General features: G+C 40.3%; 1 protein-coding gene across 1 annotated transcript in view; it reads right to left on the bottom strand.

The window, feature by feature from the left end:
- LOC148518155 (uncharacterized) overlaps positions 1-12459 on the bottom strand; it is a 798612-nt gene that overhangs the window by 682573 nt on the left and 103580 nt on the right. The gene's annotated exons all lie outside the window — the stretch shown is intronic.

Here is a 12459-nt window from a genome sequence, read left to right as displayed (position 1 = left end):
CACCTTACACAATGTTATCGTTTCCTGACCCTAATGTGCCCTTGCTTAAACCAGTTGCTTGAGCAGGTTTACCACAAACATGCGTGATCTTATGTGAAAGCCCCGGTCAGTTTGTCAAATTTCCTATTCATAAGAACTTAAGCACCATGTATTTACTTGGAGCATGCTCTCCGCCCATCTCCTGTCTGCAATAAGCCCCTGCAAGCTGGGGTATATAACACTGGAAACCAACAGCACCATGTGCTTATTGTGCTCTTGTACCATACTCCTGCTATTATTGATTGGTTTGCTAACTGACTACCAAAACTTTGACCATTGGCTTCATCTGACAGCAACTCCAGTGGTTTTTAATGGCTTGGACTCACAACCTTCCAGCTCTGTTTTCCTGGCCTAAGAGGAGAAGTGAAGCTGCTCCCCCATGGCCAACAATCAGATTGTAGCTATGATTTATCTAGTACATTCTATAAAATGATTGCCAGAATCTGAATGGTAGGATCTATATGGGCAACACTTTCACTTGTCCTCTGGTTTGATACATCCCCTTTGTCTTGGATCACCCTTCTGGGTAACAGCAACTGGGATCCATCCCTGATGATTAAAGCAGCAACCCCTGTGCTGTACCCCAAATAACAACATGTCAAGTATTAGTGAGTCATGCAACAGATGATCAGATGCAGATATTGTCTGACCCCATTTGCTTCTCTTCGTGAACAAGATCTTTCAGATTCCAATCAGATATGGATGAGATGTCTTTCTAGGTCATTACACACTGAAATAAATATAGCTGAAATAAACATGGCATACCTATGTGCCATGCTGTAACTGTTGGTGTTATGCTGTCTAACTGCTGAAAGTCTTAAACGGCCCTTTTTGGACCGAAGTTGACAGACGCAATAAGTATTCTGCTGTTGGGATAATCTGCATATTTTTATGCTTATATGAACTGCCTATATTCGTTGTTGAAGACTGGATAAAATGTACAGCGATGGTGTTTTTACTAGGTGGTGAAGATTAAAAGAACTATGCAATAGAAAAATTGAAATCAGGGAGTAGTGCCTTCATTTGATTGTGGCATGTTAATAGGAGTACTATCAATGGGTACTTCAAATGAAAGAGCACCCCTGAGATGAATAACATAAGTGTGTGCATAAGCTCAAGTTCGTATATAGAGAGAGCATTAAGTTTAAGGCTGTATACCAACGTTTTCATGTCATCCAGATGACATCTACATGCATATGTTCCATTGTGGAGCAAAGTGGTCAGAAAATGTCAACATACTGCCAATGTATTTCCTCTTTACACAACTTCCTCAGGAGGAGAAAAGTGTGTGATGTCCTGGTTGCCTGGGGAAAACAGCTTCCTGCACATGGTATTCCTTTTGAGCAATCACTATGTTCGGTTCATAATACCCCATTACTTTTTAATTGTTGCCCACAGCAAGCCGTATATTTCTTCAAATTAAATATTTCTCTTAACTCTATTTTGTTACAACGTAATATATTCAGGCTTGCCTACCCTCCCGTTTTGGCCGGGAACCTCCCGATTTTCGGGTGCCGCTCCCGGCCCCCCGGAAAGGCAGGCAAGCCTCCCGGAAGTCTCTGGCCCTCCCTACCTACCCCCTGAAAAAACAGAAATACCCGCAGCCGGGGGCCCGGTGATGCGATTCACGCAGAATCACGTCATCGTGGCCCCGCCCCCTGCTTCACAATGCCGAAAACCCCCAATGGCCGGCCCCGCCCCCCGCTATTAGCCGACAATCAGCTCCCTCCCGGAAGGCTGGAGCTGATTGTCGGCAAGTATGAATATATTACCTGATAAAATTCAGGATGGGAACATTTTACAATAGAAAATTTGACAATTGGAATGCCATATGTTGATATTACAACTCAAAACATGTTTAATTAATTCTGATGATAAAACAGCATGATGGGTTACTAGTTCACTGGTGATACTAGATGTCACTTATAATATAAGACCGTACTTCTCACTAATCCTGCATCTCAGAGATTGAAAGGCATATTAATCACCAACAGAATATTGGGTATAATGCATTATGAGATACACCACCAATCTAATCAGTGGTCCTTCTGTTTGCTTATTTTGCTCACTCGACTCTGTCACCTGTAATGAATGTAATCAGAAGCAGATTTTCATTATTCTATACGATTTTCCAACGCTTGAAAGCAGGAGTTAAATTATCACTGTACCTGTGTACGGTGTGTTTATGCTTGTGCCACATCATCTAATCAAAGTGTACACGGGAGAGGAAGTATTGAATAATAATGCTTGTAGGCTGCAAGCGAAAACAGAGGTCAGGAACTTCAGAATTCATTTGCATGCCATTAAACAGGGCGCACAGGTGCAGAAATTAAAAGGTTCCATTCTTGCTGTATAGCGTTCATTAAAAATTCCAATCCAAATTGCCTTCTTATAGAAATGAAATCCTACACTCAATTCTGGTTGGGGAAACAGCCTACTGGGATCTAATTACCAGAATCTAATCACAATCTTTTAAATACTTATACTTTTAAATAGTTTTTTTTTCAGCATTCACAAAGCTGCCTTTGATAAGGTATCTCCACATCGGGAAGAACAAAGTACAGTGTTAAACACTGCCGCTCTACGCTTACTGAACTATGTAAACCTTAGCAGGAATCTAGTCTGTTATGTACTCTTAATAACAGCTTTTAGGCTACAAATAATAAAAGAGAATACTGTAGTTTCTATGGAATCTAATGGTTTTTTTTCTGACATTTAATAAATCAAACATGAAAATACAGGTATCTGCAAAACCCTGGGCACCTCAGGTTAAATTGTATGTTTCACTGATTCTCTAAGTGAAAATAAATAATTGAATGCAACCTATGCAGTTTACATTGCCCTGTAAAAAAAAATAGCTGTGTTACTTAAACATAAATCTCTCTGTGAGAAGATATATGATTTTCTTACTTTTTTCTATGAGTTGTGATTACAGCTGCTATTAACATTTTACAGCTTTGTGTCCTGTAATTACCATGACAACCACTGTTACATGACATATGATTTAGGGACTAGTGAGTCCTTGGAATGCCCCTCTCCAAAACAGGCAACATCACAATTTGTCTGTCACATGACCATCAAGAAGTCCCAAGACTGACTGGCTGCTACTCAGAGATCTGGATAAAGCTTTAAAGGAAGAAGTAGAAACCAATGCTTCTATATAGATGTGCTATCATTCATCAATCACATTTGCGCCATATGGCGTGAGGTGCTTGGCGTGACTTAGACGCTCCGCCACGGGTTGCGATTCATACTTTTGCCTGACTTTTGTGTCTTACTCGCATTGTAGCCAGATACAAAGTCACTTACAGTTTACTAGGGACACTAGATTACTTTGCGGAATCAGTTTTTAAGTCGCAGAGTAAGCATAAAGATATGTATGGTAGTTCATGGCGTGGGTCACTTGTATCAGAACCCTCTGTTTTGCCTTTTTATCTATATTAGCGACCGAGTCGAAACATGAATTACCAGCGTCAGTATTTAGTGTACCCCTGGTGTCGGGACACGGCGCGGCTAAGTAGCGAAGTCCTTGGCGTAATTTCAGCATAGGTGTATGTGAACACATATGCACATGGACCATATCACAATCAGCTTTATCTTAGAAGATACAAAACTGTTTAAAAAATCTATGTAGGATTGTACCTATAAACCTAAATAGTTCTGCATATTTTAAAGCACAGATACTACTGAATTTATTTCATGAGTTTAACAGATTGAAATAAGAAAAAAAACTGAAAGTGCCATGCAAATGTCTGCCACTCAATACTGAGTAACACGTTCTCTGGCAAAAATCACAGGTTTCAAACGTTTCTTGTCCTTGTCAGAAGGTCAGACAGGTTCAGGTATTCTTGCATGCACTGGAAGTTTGAGATTTCTCCACCGATATTCAGGAAAGGAACTGTGAAGGCCATTCCAAGACGTTTTTTTCTGTTTCATACTTGACTGCGAGATATGCTGTGGATAGTTATCTTGCTAAAATATCCAACTTCTTTTCAACCTCAATTTCTTCACTAACCCTGACACTAGCTTCTAGGATTTGTTAGTATTCAGGGGAATCCTTTAATCCTTCAAGTCAGATAACATTTTCAGGACTACTACAGTACCTGCCACATCACCCCAGAGCATAATAGCATAGAATCCCTCATGGGGCTTAGTGGTTGGTAATGGTGCTCTTTTCTTCAAATGCTTCACTGTTATGCTTCATATGTATCATTTCTGGTTGTTGCCAAAGTAACATTTTTGATTTATTAGTCAACATCACTTTTCTCTCATGAGCAGGGCCCTCCGCCCTATTGGTTCTCATCCTGCAGTATTGTTTCCAGTGTGCTCCCAATCAGACTCCGCAACAATGATCATTGCTGTCTGTCCTTCCCAGGGCACTGGATCATTGACTGTTATTTCACTTTTGCTGTCTATTTAACCTTTTTATTTTGATTGTGGGTTTTTTTTGTAATTTTCCCAGTACGGTGCTATTGACACTTTGTGATGCCATATAAGTAAAATATTATAATAAAATTGTTTCTTGTTTATCTAGGCAATGTTTTGCATACTTCGTAGGAAAGTTTCCTTCGCTGAACTCTGCTGTGCAGATCATTTTGGTGTAAGCCATGCTGCACCACTTTATTCTGAGCTGAACTTTTCTTTGTAGATTCTTTCCAGTGATATACTGTATGGGTGGAGCTTTGCAAGACAAGGTTACTATGAGAAACGTTTTTCGGTCTTCAAGATCTTCCCTTGGGTTCAGCAGTTAATTATGTTTCTGACAGTGTAAATTCCAAGCTGGAAGCATTTACATATCTGGTATAGCCTTCTCCTGCTTTGTAACAGACAACAAGCCTTCGGTCAGCAGCTTAGAGGAGCCCATGGTTGCTGATATTGGGCACAACACCCTGAGAGGCTAAACAGGTTACATTATTTATTCAATTCGAAAATTGTCTTCATTTGTCTTAATTTAAGGTCTAAAAAGTCAATCCAGTTTTTAAAGCTGTTAAAAAAAGTGCTAATGGTTCTACTGGAAAGGTACACAATCGTTTACATAAGCATGTCATATTTCTTCTTAAGTGCTGCTGTAAGCCTCATTTTCCTGTCTCAGTTCTATGTCGACCTCCCCGCTCTGCAACCTGCTTCACTGGCTCCCCCCGTCCCTCTCAGAATCCAGTTCAAACACTTTATCCTCATTTCAAAATGCATCCACCCACTCTGCCCAATTCTTACATATATAACCTAATTTCTCTCCACACTCCCTGCCAATCCATTCTCTCTTCCGCTGACCACTGCCTCTACGTCATCTTGGATAACTTCTCAAGCTTGCTTCCAAGATTTTTCCCATTCTTCCCTTCCCCTCTGGTACTGACTCCTAGGCCATCTCAGAATTACTCCTAATCTTGCCAGCTTCAAACTTTACTCAAAACTCTCCTTTTTATAAAAGTCTATCACCCCTCCTGCTAAATCTCCCCACTTCTCTCCCCTGTCTTTCGCTTCTCCCCAATTCACTGTTCAACTTTTCCCCCTCCCTTTAGCATGTAAGCTTTAATGGGCAGGGCCCTCAAACCACATGTACCTCCTCAACACTTTCCTTGTTTCCAGTGCTCCTGTCCCTTCTATCCTAGTGCCTATTAGCAAGTCTGACTCTGTGTGTTTGCTCTTCATTTGGTACAGGCTCATTGAGTGCTTAATTGATTGCCTGCCAAGAAACAGTGAGTCCCGAACCATTGTCTCTAATCAACATCCAACCAAGTATGTCAGTGTGTTGCCCTGTATTACCCAATGATATGTCATTTTACAGTTACTCCACCACTAATGTGTCATGTTTTACTTTTACTGTGTATATAACCTGAACAGAGCTGCAGAAAGTTTGTGGCGCAGTAAAGAATAAAAAAAAATTATAGATAGATAGATAGATAGATAGATAGATAGATAGATAGATAGATAGACAGACAGACGTCCCATGAAATAATTAAAAAATGCTGGCATTTTATAAAAGTAGGCTGTATAGGCCTGAAGACTGTTAAATCCGAGGTTGCTTGCATGACAGTTTTTCAAATGGGGTGTTTTTTGTCTATTTGGCTTATCTGAATGACACGTGGAGCTAATGGATTTATGAGGTTTGGGGTCTGTAAGCGTCTATACATTCTAGGTTTCCTGAGCTGAGTCCTCTTTGTTCCTGGAAATTCCCACCCACCCTTTCTTCATTGCTCGGGTTGGCCTTGTTGAAGTTATTATATTTTGTATACTCAGTAGTCATTATGGTGCAATATGTGGGTGTACTATCCTTCAAAGTAAGGGCATGGCTGATACTAGCCTACCTGAGTCAGCGACATTACCCTATCAGGTGGGACACTTTTGGCATGAATTGAAGTAAGGCTGGAGACCTTCCCGATATAAGAACCTATGACGGACTGCTGCCCCCAATACAATTAGCTTTGTTACTGGCTGCCCTTTCTGTACCTTATGCTTATTTGGTAATCAATAAATGATTAACTTTTCTCCATAATTTTTGTCTCATATCTTCCTTTAATGTTAACAGTTATGTTTAAATAAGTGGTGTTAATAAAGTATGACGGAGACACAAGCCGGCATCAACTGCTCAGGGGGTTTATAAAGAAGTAGGACTTGTCATCATTTTTGTCACTCCAAAATTATCTTAACTAAGGGCTTATGACTAGTGTTTTTCAAATGTGCATAGCTACCAATCAGCAATTAGCTTTCATCAGCCTAGTATAAGTAAAGGCCCCCATACATCAGCAATTGATTGCAGCAATCCATTGTGTATAAAAATCTTTCCCTTTTTCAATCGATTGCAGATTGCAGAATTGCCACAATCGATTGATAAAAAAAAAGATTTTTATACACAATGGATTGCAAATTGCACGATTGCTGCAATCAATTGCTGATGTATGGGGGCCTTTAGGCAATGATAACTACAATAACTGCTAACTGGTCGATATGATATTAGTGCAGATTTACACATTGCAGCAATATGAATAACCCCCACCACAGTATATGTTCAAAGCAAGGTCTTCATTGGAACTACTGGACATTTTATATACTGTACATAATTAAAAAAATGCATCTTTATAGGACAGCCAGTTTGGGATATTTCCATTTGTATTTATTTGGCAGGGATGTTTCTATTGTTTCGCACAACACCAATATGCAGGATCGGGTAGAGTACCATAAAAAAGAGCAATGCTGGTGGCTTACTATATTTTATTTTATTTGCAAATTAACAGGCTGGCATTACAAGTAGAAATCACTAAGCAAAGCTGTGAATCAGGGAGAGATATATGCAGGTGCAACTTAATTATGCTGAGAAAAGTTCGAGAAGCCTTTGATTTCCACAAGTAATAAGCACTGATCATACTCTCTAATGTAATAATTACTAATGTTCACTTGCATATATTTCCGCTATTCCCCAGCTGCTGATGATATGAGTACCTAGCAAAAGCCACTGGGTTAAAGCTGTTCCATTTTTCATTTGATAAAGTCACCCATTAAGTTAAGTTGGACTTCATACAGTAATTATTTCCTAACTTTTGTAAATAGATCACTGCATGCTTTTCTGTGCTCCTGCCAAATGTATAACACATCTGACATCCTCATAGACATAGCGGCAGGGTCTCGGCAGAGCCAGATGTGACTAGAAGGGGGTTACTTAGAAAGGCACAGCCAGCAGTGGTTACTTAATATCATTGCCCTGTTCATCTGAAGTACCACTCTTCTCTGAAAAGTCTCTAAAGTACTGTACTGTTAAACTTTAAGAGATGTCCTTTGTAGCAGCCAGAACAAATGCAAATGTTCATGGTTATTTAATAAATGAGCAGCATAGCTAAAAAAGAAACCACTGCAACAAGAAGACTTTTAAGAAGTTGGAGGCATAAACTCTGTTTCACAGAGATGTGCATGCATATATTTTTGTTGATTTTAAAATGATTATGGGGGATAACAGTCATATTACTCCGTGTTGCACAAATAAAATACTGACACACTGCTTCAGAAAGTATGTATCAGATACAGGGGCCTATTCATCAACACTAAAATAACGTTTTTAAGGACATTTTCCTTACATAACGTTATTTTGGTATTCATGTAGCCACTTAGCACAGGAGATATCACAGATATCTCCTTGCTAAGTTCCCCTGCGTTAATTTCCACACTCCCCATACATTAGTACATTAGTATGGGGATGTGGAAATTGTGGTATTCATCAAATTCCGAAAATTATGAATTTTCGGAATTTGATGCAGTTACTATTCGTCACTGTGAGGTGGCGAATAGCAGGTGAAACTTACCTGTATCCGCGTGTGCAGGTCCCCCGACGAGTCTCTCCGGCGCTCTGCTCCGTCCTCAGGCTCAGGAGGCTGGTCGGACATGTGTGCTCCCCAGCAGAGCACAAGAAAGTTTAGAAAAAGAAAAAAAAAATTTTTTTTTTTTCTAATCTGTCATGTGGTCTGTTGGGAAACCACATGACAGACCAGCAGGACGGAGCCGGAGGCTGCTGCATGGACAGGTAAGTGGGAGGGGGAGGTGGGGGGAGGGGGGTGGGGGTCGGGGGGGTACACAAACTTAACGCATCTGTAGGCAGTGCTGCGCATGCGCTGGTTTTACAGATGTAACAGCGCATGCACAGCACTGTTTCCAGATGCGATAAGGTAGTGTAGGCAGGGAAAAGTATCTATTTCCCGAAAAGCTGTCATCGCAAAAATGACAGCTTTTCGGAATAGATACTTATGGAGAGGTGGAATGATGAATTTCACCTATAATTAGCTAGAACTCCATGAGAGTTCTAAAGCTAATTATCTCCAGAGAATTTTTAAGTTTAATGAATAGGCTTCCACAGAGCGAAAGCTTTATTATAGTGGTCAGGAGAGGGTAGTAACATGGGAGCAGGTACAAGTAATAGTATTCATCATTTCACCTACTTTTGTATAAATTAAGTCTGTAGGAATATAGTTGCATGGCCAATTTAACCAGATATATTTTCTGCTCCAAAAAGATGGTGCACTATCACTAATACCAACATTAACCTCTGTCGCCCACCTCTGATATTGAGCTGCGATACATGCACCCACATTAGCTACATAATTGCGTGTTCTCGGTTCACATCATAATGGCACCTAAACACCCGAAATCTTCATCCACCGTCCCACCGGTATCTTTCTTTAAATCATCTCCGTCCACCAAAAACGATAAAATAAGTCTGACGCATAATAAAAGCAGTAAACACTTATCAGCTATAAGTACCTCACCAGACGGTCAACCTCCAACCACGTCCCATCATCTAGAAGTGGCAGATGACGCCCCACTGACATTGGGCTCTATGAAAATGCTTCTGGCCTCGTTTAAAGATGATATCACAGCAGAATTTAAAGCAGCATTGCAGTCATGTCAGCAATTGGTGGAGGAACTAGGGACACGCACAGATCACTTAGAGAACAAGTTGGAGGAAGTTGTAAAGTCGCATAATGAACTGATCACTCTTCATGAGGAGCTAAAGTTAGAAGTTCCTCCCTTAGGAATAAAACCGCGGACCTAGAGGATAGGTCTAGGCGAAACAATCTCAAGTTCCGTGGGATACCTGAAGCAATCCGGAATTCGGAGTTGTCAAATTACGTCTCTGAAATATTTACGAAGCTCCTTCCGACTACACAGATCTCTGAATTTTTGCTGGACCGTATTCATAGATTACATAAGGCTCGTAACGCTCCTACTGATGCTCCCAGGGATGTTCTGATGCGATTACACTATTTTCATACTAAAGAAGTGATCCTTCGTGCAGCAAGGTCAGCAGATGCGGCCATTCTAGGGAAAATTCTAATTTTTGGTGATCTCTCAGCAGCAACGCTTGCACTAAGAAGATCATTTCTTCCAGTTACAAGAGCACTACAAAAAGCATCCATCAATTATAGGTGGGGTTTCCCCACTAAGTTGATATACATACACAGAGGTAGTTAATTATTGGCCTACTCAATAGATCGGCTATTTCTATTTGACTTGCAGTTCTGAATTTCTTGCCCGTGTGCTGCTTGTTCGGCAGCCCAGTTAATAGGTGTGTACGCATATCAATTTATTTGGGAATGTTTCCCTAAGTTTTCTCTTTAAATGATGCCTACCAGTTTTTTTGTTCTCTGTTCTCTATAATGAATGCTAATGTGTTAAGATAATATTTGTATTGAGGCCCTGGGCGACGGGGGTTAAATGCCTCACTGGCCACCTACCCCAATGTACCGCCTAAGATGGTGGTCCCTGATAGTCCCTTCTAGGAACAGTTTTTTCTCCATTATTCCCCCTTCTATTCCCTTTTTTTTATTATACTAAACTAACAAATTTTGAAGGTACTATACTCAAATATTAAACAGATATTGCTCCACATACAATATGGTTCAGGTAAACTAATTCCAAGCATTGTTTTTTTATATCCAATGGTTAAGATAATTTCTATTAATGTTAAGGGACTCAACTCCCCCAATAAAAGAAATCTGGCAATGAGACATTTTGCTAAATGCAGAGCTCATGTAATTGCTATACAAGAAACCCATTTCCAGAATTCTTCCCCACCTCAATTCTCTAATTTCAAATATCCTCTTTGTTACACATCCAACGGCCCATGTAAAAAGCAGGAGTGGCGATTCTATTTTCTAATGCATGTAATTTTGTTTTGGAAAAACAAATAAAGGATCATGAAGGCCGCTACATAATACTTGTAGGTAAAATAGACAATATTCCAGTGACGACTGCAACAATCTACACCCCAAACATGAAACAAGTGCTTTTTACCAGGAAATTTTGCACAGCTCTCCAGTCATGTAAAAAGAGTATTTTACTACTATTAGGGGATTTCAATATAGTGCCTGACCCGTTTTGGGCTAAATCCACATCCAGATCTAAGGTGGATTCATGTCCCTCTTCGGACCGTTCTCAAGGCTTTAGACGAATTCTCAGTGAATATGAGTTTTATGATGTTTGGAGGGCAGGACATCCCGGGGAGAGGGACTACACCTTTATTCCCAGGTACACAAAACGTATTCTCGTATCGATTTAGCCATAACAGACAAATGGTCCCTACCATATATTAAACAATCTTTAATCCTACCAGTTGCATGGTCAGATCATGCGGCTCTCTCTATAGATTGGGATATCACCAGATTAAGAACGCCCCCGGGACCTTTAAGAGAATATCTTCTAGAAAATCCGGAAGCTAAACAAATAATTTCTATTGCCCTCACCATGTATATAGAAACCAACAACCCAGAAGATACCTCCTCATTCACATTCTGGTGTTTTCTAAAAGCTGTTATAAGAGGATCAGCGATCCAGGCAGCGGCTCGTTTACATAAGGCAGCCGTTCTTCACCAAGTAGATATCAAATGTCGATTGGCAGACCTGGACGCTAACCATAAACTTAACCCAAATGATGATACAGTTTATAGAGAATTACTCAAGGTTAGACAGAATGGAACACTCTGGCTCTTAAAAAGGTGCACCAGACAATGTTCAAGCTACATCAAAAGTACTATAATCAAGGAGACAGGGCTGGTCATTTACTAGCACGGAAGTTGAGGGGAAAAAAGCAAAAGAGAGTATTAGAACAATATCCAATATTAAAGGTAAAATAATTACAGACCCCTATGATATAGCAGAATCCTTTGAGCAGTATTATTCTTCCCTGTATTTTTTAAAAGATGACCCGTCGACACCCCAACCTACGCCAGTGCAGATTGAGAGTTTTCTCGTTACCGTCGATCTGCCATCATTGGATGAGGATACTTTGAGTTCTCTGTCTGATCCTTGGTCCGAGGAGGAAATCATATCAGTAATAGGCTCCCTCCCCTTAGACAAGGTGCCTGGACCGGACAGATATAAAAATTAATTTTTTAAAAGCTTCAAAGACATACTGTCTCCTATTTTAGCACAAATGTTTAATGATATCTCATCAGGGGGCTCATTTCCAGGAGAAATGCTAGAGGTGAGAAAAGTAGCCTTTCCCAAACCAGGAAAGAACTTGACATCCATGACTAATTATAGGCCGATAGCCCTCCTAAATATGGATATAAAAATATTCGCCAAGCTCTAGGATTTGTGATGGGGAGGCAAGGTCCTGACAATACGAGAAAGGTGATTAATATTATTGAAGCATTCTCCAGTTCTGACCAACCCCTTCTCCTTCTATCATTAGACGCGGAAAAAGCGTTCGATAGCTTAAACTGGAGCTACTTAAGAGTAGTTTTGGAGAAATTTGGAATTAAGGGCAGTATCTTAACATCAATATTGGCATTATACTCTTCCCCTTTGGCCAGAGTTTTTGTCAATGGTATATTATACACTCCATTTTTTATTACAAATGGCACAAGATAGGGGTGCCCTCTTTCCCCACTGGTGTTTGCCCTGGCGATAGAGCCCCGGCAGAGGCCATTAGAAAGG

This window comes from Taudactylus pleione, unplaced genomic scaffold (genome assembly GCF_031769625.1).
Source record: "Taudactylus pleione unplaced genomic scaffold, aTauple2 ptg000201l, whole genome shotgun sequence".
Lineage (NCBI taxonomy): Eukaryota > Metazoa > Chordata > Amphibia > Anura > Myobatrachidae > Taudactylus > Taudactylus pleione.
The sequence above is the reverse complement of the archived record's forward strand: the minus strand, read 5'-3'. Positions and strand labels throughout refer to the sequence as shown.